The sequence below is a fragment of the Podarcis liolepis genome, assembly GCF_965112155.1.
Source record: "Podarcis liolepis genome assembly, chromosome: 8".
In the NCBI taxonomy this organism is placed as follows: domain Eukaryota; kingdom Metazoa; phylum Chordata; class Lepidosauria; order Squamata; family Lacertidae; genus Podarcis; species Podarcis liolepis.
In genome coordinates, this window is record NC_139560.1 from 33,738,504 (window position 1) to 33,757,068 (window position 18,565).

At 42.4% G+C, this 18,565-nt stretch overlaps 1 protein-coding gene across 26 annotated transcripts in view; it reads left to right on the top strand.

The window, feature by feature from the left end:
* The first annotated feature begins 3,201 nt into the window (after positions 1-3,201).
* Positions 3,202-18,565, top strand: part of NCOA2 (nuclear receptor coactivator 2) — a 138,922-nt gene continuing 123,558 nt past the window's right edge. For 4 of the 26 annotated variants that reach the window (XM_083517217.1, XM_083517206.1, XM_083517216.1 and 1 more), the window contains exons 1-2: positions 3,245-3,639; positions 15,942-16,021. The gene's annotated coding sequence lies outside the window, so the exon portion shown is untranslated. Of the gene's footprint in view, positions 3,640-4,385; positions 4,502-4,578; positions 5,423-8,780; positions 8,904-15,941; positions 16,022-18,565 lie in introns of those variants that run through there. The other 22 variants (XM_083517204.1, XM_083517193.1, XM_083517194.1 and 19 more) reach the window with 13 other exon arrangements.

The following is an 18,565-nucleotide window of genomic DNA, read 5'->3' on the forward strand; positions in this document are numbered from 1 at the left end:
AGAAGAACTGAGCATGTCAGTGGTCATTAAATGCTGGCTGATGGGTCCACAGTAGCAGGGGAAATGTTTGGGACCTACTGGCTTAGTGTGTTTTCTGAACCAGTGTGCATGGCTAAAATCTCAACTCAGAAAGCATGAGCTGTATCCAAGAACAAACCTTCACTTCTGTCAGGGCTGGCCTGCCCATGAGGCAGAACTTGGGGAGGTCGAATCCTGTGCAAAGATGTGCTGCTCCTGCCACCACTGCTAGCAGTCATGTGACAGTGGCTTCTGGCAAGATCTCATGTGGGTTCCACGTGATTTGGCTGGAAGCCGCCACTGTGCAACCCCAGGAAGCAATGCTTGGGCATGTTTGTATGGTCTTGCAAACCAGGCCAATGACTTCCGGTCCATACTGGTGGCCCTTTTAAACCTATTCACTTGCTTGCATATTGAATACATTTTTAAAAAATTGCATGCCAGATATCTGGGGATCCGAGAAGTGAAAAGCCCTGAGCCTTACCTTTTACTTCAGAGGAGGACTAGTGAGTTCCCTAGTGAGGAGCCCCTAGCAAGTGGAGACACAGCTGCCAATGTACTTTTAGGAACCTTGAACTGTGACCCCAATTGTACATCGACAAGGGAGGTTTGTGATTTGGTGGTGAGAGCAAGCAAACTGGGAATCGCTCTGCTACAGTAATTTCAAGCATCTTGGATTTTTCAAGCTGGGCTAGAAATGAAAAATGGGTCCTCTGGCCTCACAATCATGTAAGGTGATTGAGAGGTGAGCAGACCCCACCCTAAAAATGGCCTCCTGAGGGTATGGGGACCCAGGATCCAGCCCACTGATCAGATCCACTTCCTCAAATCTGTGCTAAACCATGGTTCAATAAACATGGTTGAGTGTTATGTGTGTACTGGGCCAATGGCAGTTACAGAATTTATTCAGCCCCTCCATACATGAGAAATTTAATATAGTGACACCCTGTGAATGTTAACTTTCTCTGGGAAGTTTGTTTATAGAAGAAAACACATTCCAATAACTTGCTGGGGGGGGGGTAGCTGAGTTAGCCTGTTGCAGCAAAATTAACAGAGAGTATTGCAGCATCTAAAAGATTATCAGCTTTCTAATTGCATTAACTTTCATGGACTGCAGTCTACTTCATCAGATGCATGACATGTTAAATGGTAAACCAATGACATATGTGATGTGACAGAAATCCATTGCCCCAGTTCTATCTACAAGTAATAGCACATAAACCTCTTGATTAATTCTAATTTAGTAGTTTCATGTTGCAGCCCCCCTTTGAAGTTTTACGGTATTATAGTTCATCAAGAAAGTCAGTGCTATGACTTCTGGACTGAATCAGGACAACTGCTTTTTATTACACTGCATTTATTAATTTTCTTACCAATGCAATGATGTTTGTGTTATCAGCTACAACAGTTTTGTGAATTACTGCTTTTAATTATGTAACTATCACAATCTCTGTACTTTCGACATTTCATTTCCCTCTGACCTCACCGTTTACAAACATACCCACCCACATGTATATAGATACCTGTAAATTAGGAGAGCACTTCATGCATCTGATGAAATCACACAATACTTTTGAAGCACATTGCTTTCCCCTAAATTATCCTGGAAACTGTAGTTTGTTAAGGCTGCTGGGAGTTGCAGTTACATGAGGGGTAAACTACAATTCCCTGGCTTCTTTGCAGGAAGTGATACACTTTAAATATATGGTGTGGAAACTGTAATGTATTTATTAGTCTTTAAGGTGCTACAATACTGCTTTTATGTTTTAATAAGTTGCTATTGTTTATTGTTCAGTATTCTCTGTGTTAACTTATTACACGCTATAACAAAAGTGGATGAATTAATTCCAGTTAGCTGACGTTATCAGTGGTCTTCTCCTGATGCCTCTGCCAGCTGAAGTTATGTGCCAAATGGGGAGGTGATGTTTTCATCATTGACTTCCTGCCTGTGGAGCTCTTTTCAGAGAGGCGCACCTGGCATCTGCTTTGGGGTAATAAGCAAAAGCTTTCTTCTTCTTCCACACTGTTAAAATTCTGAGTTTTAAATTATTTCATTGTCAGTTTTCCATTGTGGTTTCATTTGGTTATATTGATTTCAGAGTTGCAGAGTGGTATATAAATGTATTTAAGCAAACAAATCCCTTCTGTTCACTTTTTATAGCTGTATTGCTGCACTTACATTGTTTCTGTACTGAGTGTTAATAAACTCACGTAACCGATTTAGTTTACATGAACTGCAGAGCAATGCAAAAAGTGTTGTCTTCAAAAACAAACAAACTGTAAAGTAATACACAGGTTTAAATGATCATGCACAATACTTCTAAACAGATGATGGCCCATTACAAAAGCTGAGCAACTTGATTACCTACCACAATGTGACTGCTTTTATAGATACAAAAAAATAATACCAAGAGCAAAGAATGGCCTCCACAATCCTAGGCTCGCTAAACCTCCTGATAGTTATGTGTGTGTGTGTTTTACTAAGTTCAGCTGTTTATATTGCCTTTCAGCTGCAGCACATGACATATTGTTTACCAATGTACACATTCCTTTACAACCAATCAGATTGAGGGCACACCACCATATCAAGGGGGTAAACAGAAAATCTTGGGCCAAAAGTGTCAAGTAGAACTTAAAATTACTTAAAATCCCCCATATAGGAGATTTGAGCAGACAAGGACCTGCAGACTTTGCATGTCACTACATGAGCCTTGTAAACATTGTAGGAACACCCAGAACTTAAAAGAGGTGTGTAAGAGACCAGTCTAAAAAGCAAAGGCCGATGTTCAAAGCCATCATTGTTGTCTGTACTGCACTCGAAAATGAACAGAGATTTATTCTCAGACGTTTAATATATGACTTTTCAGGTTTGCATAACTGGGCATATTACTCTATGAGTTTTTACAGATTTGTACGATGCTCCCCCTTGTTCTATAGCTGCCAAAGCATTCCATCGTTAATACTACTACACTACTACTAATATTAATAATCGCTAGCGTAGGTGGCGCACGGATGCTTCCTTTCCTTTGGACAACAAAAGAAATCAGATTCGAGCGATTCCTTCTCCCTCTCTGTTAATGGCACAATGGCAACATTTCCAAATCCTGCGCTGGCTTAGCAAGGCTGCTTCCCCCAGCCGCCACCCCACCCCCTTGCAAGCTGACGCTCGGCCGAGCTCATTTGTCTTCGGCTCCAGGGCGAGAACGCAGCCTCGCAGGCGGCGAAGGAAGTTTCCTCTCCGCTCCCGCACACCGGTAGTAAGCAGTGGTGCGGGTGCGTGCCTTGGTGTGTGCGCGCCCTGCCTCCCTGCCGAGCGAAAGGACTCGCCTCCCAGGCCACTTTTGCGCCTGGTGAAGGCAAGGGAGTGGCGGCGGCCCTGCTCTCCCTCTCCGTCTCCTCGGCCCTCCCAGTCCCTCCTCTCTCTGGGTAGCTTTGCGGAGAGGAGGAGGAGGAGGAGAGTGAGCTGTGGGAGGGTCCCCATTGAAATAAACAAGCAGCCAGTGATTAAAACGGGAACATGGCGGCCGCGCAGGACTCAGCAGCTCCAGCTTCCTCTTACAAAGCGAAGGTCAGCGCTGGCAGCAGCCTGGGCGACGGCAGCCGGAGACATTGCTGACCTCGGTAAGGGAAGGCACCCTCGCTCCCCTCGCCGCGGGGTCCTTTTCGCGGCGGGATAGGCTGGGGAAGGGGCTGGCCGAGGGGGTCCCTCCCCGGTTGTGTGTGTGTGTGTTGTATAATAACCCTGGTTGTGTGGCGCGCTGCTGGGGATGGCTGCTTAGTGTCTGGAGCCGCTGCCTTGAGAACTCCGGGGGCGAGGGAGGGAAAAAAGGGGGGTGTCCGCGAGACTTTTCTTGCCCCCCATCACCCCCCTCCCCGCAAAAAAAGGCAAGTTGTGGAGGTTTTATTCTCTCCCGAGACGAAGAGCGAGAGAGGTGTCAGCCTGGGTGTCTGGTGTTCTTTTATGAGTGGTGGCGGCGGCGGGTGTGTGGCTGCACCTCCTGTTTTCTGTCGCACCCCGAAATCTGCATGGAGATGAAAGTAAAAAAAGGGGGTAACAATACAATTGAAGTTGGGGGTTTTCACCCACACCCCCGACCCCCCCCCCGATTTCTTATGAAGGAAAGGGGGCGCCTTGGTTAAATGGGTGGGAGAAGAGCAGAGCTGTCTGAAGGGGAAAGCGGGGTTCTCGCAGCGAAGTGGAAGGGGGTGTTAATGGAGAAGGCGGACTTGCTTCCCCCTCCTCTCTCCTCGGCATGGAGGAGGGTCGTTCCTCGATAGAAAGGACTGAAGGGGTGGCAGCTGCGTGGCTGACAATGGGGGGTGGCGGGGGGGGGGGAGAGAGACGGGAGAGGGACCGTCTCTCCTTTTCTCCAGGCGAGAATGCTGTGTGGCTTCTTCTTCGGAGCGGGGGGAGAACTGTGTGGCAAGACCCCAGTCGTTTTTTTCTGTGGAGAAAAACGATTGCTCCGACCGAGGGAAGAGAGTGAGTTGCGCGGAGCGCCTGCCTGACAATCGCCTCGGAAGGAATCGAGATTTGGGGTGGGTGGGTGGAGTGACGGGACGGCGGTGTCGCCTCCTCTCTCTTTCTCCCTCCTCCGCGGCCGCTAGCGACGGGCTTTTAACTTCTCCCAACTTTTGTGTGCGCGCGCGGCCCTCGAAGTCCCCCCTTCCCGGGGGACCCGACTAGGCCCTGCCCGCCGCTGGGTGAGAGCGCAGCCTAGGGAGCCGCATTGCCGCTGCCGTGCGCCTGGCTGGGTGGGGGGAGGGGACCCTGGCGGCGGCGGCCCCAGCGGCGCCTTGGTGCTCGTGCGGGACTCGCTCGGCTGGTGCCGGCCTCTCAGGGCGGAGGCCTAGTCGCGGGCTTCTGGGTGTTGGGGTTGCTACGCGCCTCAGTCCCCGGGGACCCAGCGTCGCAGCCTGACGCCGCCGAGTGTGTGGCTATGAATGGGAGGGTGGCGGTGGTGGGGCGGCGGGCCTCTCCCCCTTGCTTTCTGCGAGGGACTCTTCTTGTTGTTGAATGTGGGGCTGGGAGAGAGGCGCGCATTTCTGCTCCCCCTCCCGCTTTGTACATGGAGAATGGCCTTGTCCTCCTCCCTCCCCCTTCCGCCGTGTAGCGCGGAGGGTGTGCGTCTAATCCCCTCTCCACCTGCTCCCTGAGCTGCTACCCTTGTGTAAGGGGAGGCTGCGAGTGTGTATCCGACGCAGGCAGCATGCTCTTATTTCTCCCCCCACATGTCTTCTCCGCCTTCGCCGAGAATCCTGCCCCAGCTTTTTAACTGGCGAGGTTCAGTCTGGCGACGCCAGAGATTTCATCTCTTGCACAGTGATGGCGTTTTCTTTTCTTTTCTTAGGAGCAGAAGCTCTTGTAGTCGTGGCTCCTGCCCACAACAGTACTGTTGCAAAGGTATCCAGGGTTATTGGTTGTCTTGGCAACTTTGACTTTTCTTCCCCTGTCATCTGTGTTTTCTTCTGCACCATACTTGATATGTTCTGTAATCAACCTGGTGCTCATTCGGAGCTGATACTGATGTATGAAATATGCATGAAATGTGTGTGCAAGGTGGCAAGAAAAATTAAAGGAAATGTACCTGGCTTCTTTGCCTGTTAATCACATAACAGCTCCTTTCCATGAGAAATGTTTTGATAGCTAGAGTCTTGGGAAACACTGGTTTCTCAGCTGTCCACTTCAGAGATGTTCCTTTTGGACATGACCTTTTTCATACAGAATTGCTGGGTTGTGAACTGTCCTGTGATCTTTGGATGAAGGGCAGTTTAAAAATTTAATAATAATAAAAAAAGACCCTTCAGACATATCTACACCATAGACAAACCAATTTGTTAACAGCCATTTCTCAAATTTTAACACTCAAATTACAGTTCTTTTGCAGGATTATGGGTTGTATCCAGTTCTACTCAATATTTTAGTCATACCTCAGGATAAATACACTTCAGGATAAGTATTTTCGGGTTGCACTCTGCGGCGACCCAGAAGTAATGGAGCGCGTTACTTCTGGGTTTCGCGCTCGTGCATGCACAGACGGTCAAAATGACATCATGCGCGGAAGCGGTGAAACTCAGCATGCGCAGATGCGCTGTCGCATCTTATGTTCTGTTCAGGATGCGAACGGGGCTCCGGAATGGATCCTGTTCGCATCCCGAGGTACCACTGTAAGCCCATTGAAGTTAGTGGGCATGATTAAGTTGCATTCTTTAATTTCATTTGTTCTACTCTTAGTAGGCCTAACATTGCAATATAATTACATAATACAGATCTTATAATTTTGGTTTAGCTGCATTTAGATTTTCAAATAAAAGGAAGGATATATAGGTTAAATAAGTATGGTTTTAGACACTCATTTATAATTTCAGTAGGATAAAACTATTCATGGTCCTCTTACTGAATATTTATGTTGGACATCAGATGTAACACCTCAGATTTGGTCAGTGGTAAAATCCCATATAGCATATGAGACTATTGATAAATTAGTAGAAGAGAATAATCACTTCTTGTATCTTATACAATTTTTTTTAACACAGTTGCAGAATTCATAATAGAAAAAGTGAGAAAATATCACTCAATAGAGAGAAACATAATCAGATGGCGATATTCTTGTTCAACTCGTTTTAAATGCAGTTGTATTGATTATAGTGAATATCACTATACTGAATTCAGCTTATCCCTTACCACCTGTGTCTTTGTAGATCAAGGCTGCAGTCCTAACTCTACTTACATGGGAGTCACATTGAATTCAACAGGGCTTCTTAGTACCACTGTTATACTGCAATGCTATGAACTTTTATCAGGAAGTAAATTTCACTGAAATTCGAGGGACTTCTGAGTTAACATACATGGATTGAAGTCAAAGGCAAGGATAGATTTCCCTTTGCCCAGTTGAGGAGCCTTCAACAGATTATTGACCTTGTTGGGTGGGTGATTGTAGGTAAGGTGTATTAGCTACATGGCTCTATTTTTTTTCCAAAAGAGACAAGTATAAATAATCTGAATTATAATTTATAAGGAAGTTGGGTTCTGTTCATTTGGGCCTGAATTTTTGTCCCTCTGATGTTAATTTACTTAGTAATACTAAGATGGCTGTGTTATCAGAGATTGCTAAATTTGTGAAGTCATTGTTCTTGTTTTAAATAAGCTTCTTCTTTAATTGAATTATCACAGACTTTTTGTTACCATAATGCCACCTTTTACCATTTTTCTTCCACTGAGTCCCTGCAAATATAACCTGCCAAAGGAAGGTACTACATACATCTCATGAAATGGATTCTGTTACTTCTGTTAGAATAATTTGTTTGTGTTTAAGGTGCCTCAAAACTCTTTATTGAGTTTACTAGCCCCTTATGTACTCTTTGCTTTCAAAGGTAGTGCTCTATATAACAAGTCAGAATGTTTCAGGCACAGATCTTAAATCACAGAATTTCAGAATCATAAATATTTTTGTAATTCTTTAAAAATTCTATTAAGTTATGTTCCCCTCTGTATACTGTATTTAAGAGATTAGATATACGTGAGTGGTTATCTTTTTCTGCTTTGAATTTTATGCTTCTATTAATATATTTTAGAACTTACTGTAATCATTACTCAATCGTTTTAAATTTTGAATCGTTAAGAGACATAATGCTTGAAAGCATGGTGAGCTAATCATGCTTTTTGTGATGGGATAATGATAGGTGCAACATGTTTGGCTGGAAAGAATTTGTTAAAGGCAGTATCTCTGACAAGTTTACTAAATTGAATTTATACAATAAATTTAAAGTGGGTTCATCTTGAACACTGTTTAAAGGTTTGGGATTTTTTTGTTAGATTTAAACTGCCCCGGTTGGCTTTCACAGCATTTCACTTCAAAATGATAGTAAGCACACCCATCTGTAAAAAAAGAAAAGAAAAAAAAAGTACAGGTCGCTCCATAGAAATAGCAAAGTTCTTTAGAAAGACAGCTGCTACTACAATGCCCACAGTCTTCTGCTCTCTGTCCTTTTCTTGATGATGTCACTGACATGTTGGCATAAGCTGACGTTCTATGCAAAAATGAAACTCAGGCAGGGAGGCTACATAACTTAGATTTTTAAAAGCTGAGCTGTGAAGATTCCGCAAGGAAAGTTGAAAAGTTCTGAAATAATTTCTAAATAATAGTTTGTGTATTGAATAAATTGGTGTGAGATTGTGCTTGTGAATTCTATTTCATACAGTATTCAAGACTACTTAGCATAACAAAACCCTAAAATCTAATTGTGTTTGTAACAAGCTCTTTCTTTTCATTTCATTGTTTTTGCTTATTTTAAAGGAAAGCTCTAGTAATAGTAATAAACTGACTTCATGGTGTGTGTATGACCTGTAGCAAATCCAGATTTTAATCTTCAAAGACACATTTACTACTTCCCGGGTATTAAATGGGGAAAACAAAGAACATTTTTGTTCTGTATGTGCATGCATTGCATATGTGTGTTCATACGTTATTAAAAACTACCCTGATCTGATCCACACCATGCATTTTAATTACACATTGTTGCAATTACACAACACACTGCATAAAAGGCAGCACACTACTGCACCTTTCTTTATTCATTCCATGAAAAATGCTGTTTGATGATATTGGATAGTAGCAAGTTCTATAATGTGAGAGGGAATGTGATGGGGGTAGGCAAGGACCTCTTGTAGATATGCAGATATGCAGAAAGATGCGCATTGTCAGCTGTGGCTCTATTGTGTGCTTTCAGATGGGCATGGAGCTCTCTTTCCTCCTGGGGATTTTGATCTGACAGAGGAGTTCTTTGACTTTAAGATGCAAGGACAATGAAGCTTAAAGTAGCAAGCTAGTAAGGGTGTGTGTGCTGTGTTGATTCTTCTAAAACAACATTGCTCCTTCAGTGAGGTAATGTAAGTGAAGTTCTTAGTAGTATCATATGCTGACTATGTGGGAAATAGGCTGATTCATATTGGCTTTGTCTTATCTGTACAGTAGTTATATTAGTAATTGTTTGTTAGTGGTATATACATTATGCAAACATTCCTTGAGCTTAGAGGGTCAGTCGCTTTGTGTATCAAATCACATGGTGAAATATATAACTGGGAATTTGAATAGGGAGTAAAAACAGGTGTGATACTGTCAATTTGTTTCACATTTTCAAAAACAAAATAAGATTACAGTGGTACCTCGCAAGACGAATGCCTCGCAAGACAAAAAACTCGCTAGACGAAAGGGTTTTGGGTTTTTTGAGTTGCTTCACAAGACGATTTCCCCTATGGGCTTGGGCTTGCTTCGCAAGACGGAAACGTCTTTCAAGTTTGTTTCCTTTTTCTTAACACCGTTAATACAGTTGCGACTTGACTTCGAGGAGCAACTCATAGAACGCAGTCTGGTAGCCTTTTTTGAGGTTTTTAAAGACTTTGGTGATTTTTGAAGCTTTTCCAAAACTTTCCCGACACCGTGCTTCGCAAGACGAAAAAAATCGCAAGACGACAAAACTCGCGGAACGAATTAATTTCGTCTTGCGAGTCACCACTGTAGTAGTTATTTACTGAAAATACAAACCTGCAGGCGTTGTTTAGTGCAGTGCTTGTTTTCTATTAAAAAAAATCTTTGAATGTAACCTGGAAAGTTTTAGTACATAAACACTTAGGACTTAGTATGAACTTTGTTGTAGAGATGCACTTACATGCAGCATGGTTTTTGCTCTGCTCCTTTCTGGATAACTTCGTTCCCCTAAAATAATTCTGCAAAGGCTGCTCTTGAAGGCAACAATGTAATGTTGTTACATATAATTAAATCTAGTGAGTATAAACAAAGTACTACCTGGACCCTCAGATCATCTTCGGCAGCTTTTCTGTAGATGCTGTTGCCAAATAAGGCTGAGGCAGGTGGCTTCTAAGGAGAGGGCCTTTTCCGTGGTGGTTCCTCATTGTGGAATGCCCCCACCAAAGAGGAGCTGCCCAAAGAGGTCCAATGCTACATTGTCCTTTCAGCAACATTTGAATACATTTCATTTTCAGTTGATTGCCTTTAATGGTTTAGACTGCTTTTTCATTGTGGCTTGTTTTATTCTGATTTTTTAACTCACTTTTATGTTCGTATTGCATTTTTACACCTTATGAGGGTTTTTAAAAATTGCACACTGTCTAGATAGTTTTCTGTTAATGGGTGATATAAAGAGGCTATGAACAAAATAAAAACATAGAACAAAGCCAGTGGCAAAACTCCGATTAATTTGAATGTTAGGGGTATGCTCTTTAATATGTTTCTTCAACTGTGATCGCTATTGGTTACTAGTCATGGTCTCCTGACTCTTAACTGGGACTTGTAGAAAAGAAGGTTGTTTTCTTTTTCAGAGGAAGACACAGAATGAACTGAGGTCTAAAACTACTGGGGGACGGGGGGACGGACTGTTTTGTACCAAGCAGCATGAAGGAGGATGTGCACCTGTACAACAGCAATAACTGTTTCCTGTAGAGGACTGAATATACATCTTCCTCTGTGAAAACCACTGCTGAGCATTTGGAGGAAGCTGTTGCTGTTGCTGTGTTGACCACATAATTTGTGAGAGGGCCACCAGATACTATTTTGATAAAGTATCCCGGCAAGAGAAAGATAGCAGTGTAATTCCATTGCTGACTGGAAGTAATAATGGGTTGAAAGAGGGCATGAGGCCAGTAAGCTAAAGGTGAATCTTGCTGTGACGTGGGTCCTGTTGGCAGGTGATTCTTGTATCCAGAAGTTGAGTAGATAGTCTTTTCTCGATGGGATTTCATTTCCTCTAATGCAGTAATGGCCACACTTGGTTTTGGGACTACAGTTCCCATCATCCCTGACCACTGGTCCTGTTAGCTAGGGATGATGGGAGTTGTAGTCCCAAAATAGCTGGAGGGCCAAGTTTGGCCATCACTGCTCTAATGGAACAATGGTTTATCTGCAGAGTAATAGTTCAGTAGTGAGGAACTCGGGGTGGGGCACAATTTGGCCCTATAATCCTCTCTATCTGTCCCTTAAGACTGTCCGTGGGCCACACCCCCTTCCCAGCCATACCGCATACTCAGTGTTCAAAATTCCCAGTGTGCCAGGTACATTTTGCAGTCGTGGAGATCTCTGGATGCCAGGTTGATGACTGACCTCTCCATCTAGCTGGCTAGTGCTGCGGTACTGCATGTGGCAGCACCACAACAAAAGATATGTAGCTTGTGCTTCTGCACTGCTGTGTGAATTAGCTGGCTCACATGGCGGCAGACTTGGCGTCTGTGCTGCCACGTGAGCTGCAATCCTAGGTGCACTTACTTGAGGATAAGAAAGCCCCACTGGACACAACGGGGCTTATTTCCAAGCAAATAAATTTCACCACAAAAAAGATGCTTAGACATTCCATTGTGGTGCCCATAACCTAAGTTTAAGGTGCCGTTTAGTGATTAGCTTATATTCCTGCATTACTAACACGGCTCATATTACCCTGCTCCACACCACCCTTGAATGTTTTTGTGTGGCTGGAATGTGTCCTTGAATGCTGTTTCTTGTTTGCCTGGATGGAGGATAGAGAAGGGATGTTTGGAAAAACTAAGCTACTGTACATATGTAAAATTTGCATTCACTTTACTTTTGCCTTTGGCTCTGTCCACTAATGGCAATTGACTCCCAGAAGGTTGTTCAGAAGGGAATGTGGCCCTTAGGCTTGAAAAGGTTCCCCATCCTTGTAATTATTTATTTATTGCATGAGTCTTTCTGCATGGCAATAAGGGCAATGAAGAAGGCCCAATTCTTTGATTCTGTTGCATCTTCAAGTTGTCCAGTTGAACCTGTATTTTCTGAGGTCTATCTTAGACCTTAGAGAGCCAGTGTGGTGTAGTGGTTAAGAGCGGTAGTCTCGTAATCTGGGGAACCGGGTTCACGTCTCCGCTCCTCCACATACAGCTGCTGGGTGACCTTGGGCCAGTCACACTTCTTGAAGTCTCTCAGCCCCACTCACCTCACAGAGTGTTTGTTGTGGGGGAGGAAGGGAAAGGAGAATGTTAGCCGCTTTGAGACTCCTTAAAGGGAGTGAAAGGCGGGATATCAAATCCAAACTCTTCTTCATCTTTCGGAAGACTGTTGCTGTTTGTTTGCAAGGCACTTCGAGGGCGAAGTCACTCACTTCCATAGCAGTCTTGGTCTCCTGGATCCATCTCTCTAGGCCTCAGTATCTAGGAGTGCTTTTTATCAGATTTAGTAAGACAGCTGAGGCTGTTTCGTGATCAGGATAGCCTGTTGTCCAGGTGCTGGTAACTTCCAGATTGGATTACTGCAATGTGCTCTATGTGGGACTGTCCTTGGGGTTGCCCTGGAAACTGCAGCTGGTGCAAAATGCAGAGGCTTGAGTGCTCACTGGGATGGAATAGTCACATCATATTACATTGGTGCTGAAGAATTGCACTGGCTGCCAGTTAGCTATCAGGCTAGATTCAAGGTGCTGGCTTTGGTGTACAAAGCCCTATCCAGGGTGGAGTGCAACATACAATTTACAACAAAAAGTCAACTAAAAACAGCAAACTTGATATTGAAATAAAATGATAAACTGTAAATAACAATAGCAGTTTGAAAACATATTAAACCAAATTTTACCCAGAGTAAACCTGTTATGCTTAGTTGTGTTCATTAATTTCAGTGTGTTTGCGCTGAGTAAAACTTAGTTGACTACCACTTCGGAGCAGGCTCTTCACCCTGGGACAATAAATATACCAATACAGTGGTACCTCGGGTTACATAGGCTTCAGGTTACAGACGCTTCAGGTTACAGACTCCGCTAACCCAGAAAAAGTACCTCAGGTTAAGAACTTTGCTTCAGGAGGAGAACAGAAATCGCGCAGCAGCAGCGTGGCGGCAGCGGGAGGCCCCATTAGCTAAAGTGGTACCTCAGGTTAAGAACGGACCTCCAGAACGAATTAAGTTCTTAACCCGAGGTTCCACTGACAATGCAAATGCTCAGGCAAACAGGTGAGTCTGTATTCGGCACCAAAATGATAATAGTGTCAGTGCCAAGCAAACTACTGGAACTAGAGCAAGGGCATTCCAATACCAGGGCCACCACAAATAAATCTGTTGCTTCTTTATTTTTTTTCCTGCATCACAATGTAATATACACCCACCACCACCAGTTGTATGCAGAGAAGAGCTGCTTCTGAAGATATTGGGGCAAGGGCAGGTTGGTTCTGGGAAAGGCATTCCTTTATAGACCATCACCTTGAATTTGGCCTAGAAGTGAACATGCAGTCAATGTAAGTCCTTTAGAATTGGTGTTTGTGATTCCATCCAGCTGAACCCCTTGGATTTGTCTTCAAATGTAACCACGCATACAGCACACACACACCACATTACTGTAGTTCTAACAGGAGGTTACCAGAGCACAAATCACTGTGGTAAGGCTGCATCCTATTAACACATAATCTTTCTTTCATATCCTAGGATTTCAAATGTTAGTCATATTCGTTGTGAGGGATGCAGACATTCTACTTTGAAGCTTATGCCAAGAGTTTGCAGTCTGTGGTATTGATACCTTTTGGGTGTAAAATCCTTAAGGATGTTCATGTTGCCTACCTCTGCATCTATTCGTTCTCCTGTGTTTTTTCATAGACAGTACTGTGCTAGAGAATTATTTCCTGCTGTTCCATACTAGATATCCTTTTTGAGGTTTTATTACAATCAGGTAGCATATAAATGCTGTGAAATAAAATAATAATTTATTTCCCTGTTTATGCAGGATGGTGATGGTTAGAATGGAGGGTGTAATAGTATACATGACTGATTCTCACAGTGCCTGGTTTAAGTCTGTGTAAAAACATGAGGTTGACATTTCAGTGGTGGGTGAAAATGACATGTAGAAATCAAGCTGTGCAGGAAGACCTTTAGCCAGGGGTAGGAAAATCCCAAGGTGTTTAATAAAAGTGCTTAAAATCTTTGTAATTCTCTTCTCCAACCCATCCATGCACATGCTAGTGCTTTATAACTTGATATTGAGGTTGAAAAAGAAACATTTCATTCTTCACAGTTGTACCATGAAGAACCATCACTTGTGTGGATTTGGGAGTTTGTAGGAATATATATTCTACATATTCATGGTCCAACTTAGCAACTTGTCAAGGGTCTAAATCTTTTTCTAATAGTATACTTGCATCTTACTCCTTTCAGCTTTCAGTGTAGAATGAGTTGGTGGACTGACTTGGGTGTGTGTGTAAAATATGTATACACTATAGCATAAATATAGTATAAATTTGTAGAAAATGTGATGTTTACATAAACTGAAGAAATGTAACACCCTTTCTTGGGAAGAAGGGTTGGAATTCTATGTTTAATTTGTGAAGTTATTCACAAAAAGTTAGTGTGAGAATTTGCAAGAACTTAAAAAGTGAATATGTTCAGTTCTAATTCTGAAACTTCATACTGTGCTTGTGAAGTTGTAAATTGGTCCTGTAATGGTGAAGTTTGTGCCTAGGTTTTTTTTTTGGGGGGGGCTGGGATTTTGATCTATTTAGTGGCTGTAAAATGATACAGTAAGACTGCTAGTTTTTTCTTTAAAGCAGAGATGGGCGGAACTTGTGACTGTCCAGATGTTGTTGGATTCTAAGCCATGTCAACTCCATCCAGCATGACCAAATGGTCAGGGATGGTTGAAATTGTAGACCAGCAACACTTGGAGGGCAGTAGCTTCCCCACCTCTGCTCTAAAGCTTATTTTAATTTACATCAGTGCAGATGTCCCAGCCCAGTGAGCTTATGGAGGTAGAGACTGCTCAACAGTCCTTGCATCCTACTGTATTCCTACTTGTGTGAGAACTCTGTGTGCATTTGAATCCTGCAGAATTCTGGAGGATGTCTCTATCTTTTTCAGAATAAATAACATTGTGTTTTGGTGAGTCACTCAGATGTTCTGAGCAGAGGCAGGCCTGCAATCCTGTGCATGCTCACTCACTTCAACAGTAGGACGTGTTTCTAAGTGCACATATCTAGGGTTTGGGTGGCATATTCAGTCATTTGTTTACTGTATTCAGTATAGCCGTGTGATAGAATGAGGGGGCAGATTGTTGAGTATCTTGAACCCTATTTTCAAGCAGCAGAATTCTGTGGTTAGATCATCTGATCTGCAAATAGAGTACATTAAACAAACATTTGGGTCTTTTCGGATGTTGTACAGGCTTCCTTCCCCTTTTTGCACAGCCAGGATTAGTAGTTGTTAACATTTTGCTTTCACATTCTTTTAACTGCAGTTTGTGTCATCTGGTGTGATTAAAACTAACTATGGTTAATTTTCAAGGTTTGTTTTTTTTAAATAAACTGCCTTGTTGAAACCAAGAATATTTTATATTAACCACAATTCACAGTTTGGACAACATGACAAGTCATGGTTAACTGCAAGTAGAATTGAAAGCTTCTGAACTACACCTCTGAGTGGTACAGGACGAAGACAGCAGAAGGGAAATGTACAACTTAAAGATGGCTAGACTTAGAGAGCCAGTGTGGTGTAGGGGTTAAGAGCGGTAGTCACGTAATCTGGGTAACCGGGTTCGCGTCTCCGCTCCCCCACATGCAGCTGCTGGGTGACCTTGGGCCAGTCACACTTCTTTGAAGTCTCTCAGCCCCACTCACCTCACAGAGTGTTTGTTGTGGGGGAGGAAGGGAAAGGAGAATGTTAGCCGCTTTGAGACTCCTGAAGGGGAGTGAAAGGCGGGATATCAAATCCAAACTCTTCTTCTTCTTCTTCTTAGTCACATAATGCTGAAACACTTTTTAGTGTGATGCCTGGACACAGCCACATTGTTACAGTAGAATTATTTAGAAATGCTTGAGGGAATTGTAATAACTGGGAATGCCGAATACTCTAGTTATTTTGTTTTAGCATGAATGACATAATCAGTGGTAAATAGAGAATATTTACAGTTTGTTTGTTTTTGTTTTATAGCATGCTTGAGATGTATCTGAATATTGAACCTTTCAGACACATAACCTGTGCTATTGATTTGACTGCCTCATTGAGTCTTGGTAAGTTGTCTTTAATATTAAAATAGCTATTTTATGAATGGAAATGTAGTTTTATGTAATTGTATCCATAAACTATCCATTTTGTTCTTTGAGAAAGCTGCTGCTCTTTTATTTTTTTTTAGTTTTTTTACTGAAATTTTGGCCTCATACATGAAAATGATTTGTTGGCTACAATGCACTAAACATTTAATCAGAGGTCAGAGCACCATAAGAAAGTGAGGGAAAGATTGTATCCACTTTGATCACACCTATATCTATCTGGGGTAATGGAAATCCTCTTGTATGGTCACACACACTTAGTTGGTCCAGCTGTAACTCCTAACCATGATTTTATGCTATGTAAATGAGCTCTGCACTTGCACGCATTCTCCTCCCTCACGCCCAGTTTCGTTTCAGACCTTAGTTTGCTGTTAGCATCCTAACTGGGCAAAGCAGAATTGTAAAACCAGTTTAAACAATGATCTAGAATTCTCATTTGTAGACAAACCATAACGTGTTAGTAAATTGGAAAGTGAGGAAGGAAAGCTGAGTATGCAAGAAGTGAAGAGCAAATAAACACAGTGCCTTGTTCATTGCATCTGAACTGGCCTAGAAATTCAGGCTTCTTAAATCAGGCAATTATGTGTGTGTGATATATATAATTTTGATGTCTGAGACGTTAAGGCCAGGGTTGCCAACCATTTCTTGGTCCATGGACATATTTTCACACTAGAGGAATTGTCATGGCACCACACACAAAACAATCTATTATTCTTATTGGTACAATAGAATAATTATTTCAAGCCTAATTTCATCTGGGCAGAGGGGACCCTGCAGTTACCAGGGAAGATCTCTATGGATCCCTGTGTACCTGTGGGTGTCACAATGGAAGCACCTGCATTAGAGTGTAGCTGTAGACTTGAGGACTATAGTTTACAAAATGTAGTGTGCTTCTCCACCATATCCTTCTAAACAGAGTTTGAATATGAGGGGATTATCAAAAGCAGTTTATGATCTGGCACAGGAACCTTTCTATTGAAAGGTGCTATGAAATATCCCACAGGAAAGTTTTAAGCCCTTGTACTAGTTACCCTTTTGGAGCCTACTAATAGTTCTTTTGCAACTGTTGTGACCTTAAAATGTAAAGAAAAGCTGTAATTTAATTTTATCAATCTTTTGTACTCACTTATATACTTCAATCAATCAGACCCTTGCATTCCAAGGGGGTCTTCAACTGCCTATATCCTCATCTTAAATTTGATGAATTCGTTACCTATTTTCTGTTCCTGTGACATACTGTACCATTATAAGGTGGCTAAATTGACCTGAATCTCCCATTTCAAATTTTTGTTCATTGGAATTTCTTTTAGCCCAGTAGTTGAGCCACAACTCTCTGTTTTTCAAAGGAGAACCTCCTGATTTGATTGGCTGGAGTTGTAACAGCTGGGAGAAGCTAGCCAGGACTATAACTTTAGCAAGGGAGCTTGGAGGGAGCTCAGTTTACAAGCAAGAGGGAAGCCCCAGATAACAAAGTGACAATATAATGTGAGTGAGCCAACAAGGGGAAGCTTAGGCAGACTATACCCCTCCTAACAGATCCAAAATTCCATAGTAAAGAAGCTCAATAAATAATAATTGGTTTCAAATAGAAAGCCAACGGTGTGGGGGCTATTCAGTGTATTGTACAGAATGTTCCACAAAAAATGGTTTACCTGCTACACAGAAGTCATGGGTTGTGCTTGGCGTAATGAGCATCTAGCCATCAGAGAGGAAGTTGAGGTTGTTGCATGTGAAAGACATAATTTAGTTGGAATGAACAAATATCCTCCTTGTGTGGTATTCAACTAAGTTTTACCTAGAGCAGACCCATTGAGATGAATGATCATGACTAAGTTAAACCTGTTTAGTAAGTTAGTAAGAGAGAGTGATCAACCATACCAGAGACAAAGGTTGAGAAGTATGAGGATTGAAAAGTGATATTTAGATTATTCAGTGATGAGTTATCAGTGATTTTTGTGATGACATCCTTGTAGTTCCTGCATGTGGACTATCATTTATTGGGCCCATCAGCTCTTGCCTCCCTTCTCCACCATAATGGCTGTGAGGATACAATTAGAAGCTTTTGCTTCATTTTTAACTAACCAAAAGTTAATATAGTGTCCAAACCCAGACAAACTGTATGGTTTGTTGAAACAAGTTCAAACCATAATTTATTAAGATGTCTTAATTAAATCATAATAAAATAAACCACAGTTTAGGGTTTGGACATAATGCTAGGCTTCCAATCGTCTCACAACTGCTGGAGGATACAGGGGCAGGGGTGGTAGTACACAAACCCAGGACTTGTTCATGTAATAGATAAATAATAGTTTGTTATGTCTAGATACAGTCTGTATCTTTTGTAGACAAATTTTAGAAGTATTGCTGGCGCAGACATAATCTAGAAAGGCCAGGCTAGTTGCATAGTAGACTAGTGATCTATCTTGGATTGGTTATAGAAGAGACTTGTTGTCTAGATTAAATTTGATACTTTGAATGTACTGCAGGCTGAAAAACCTGGATAGT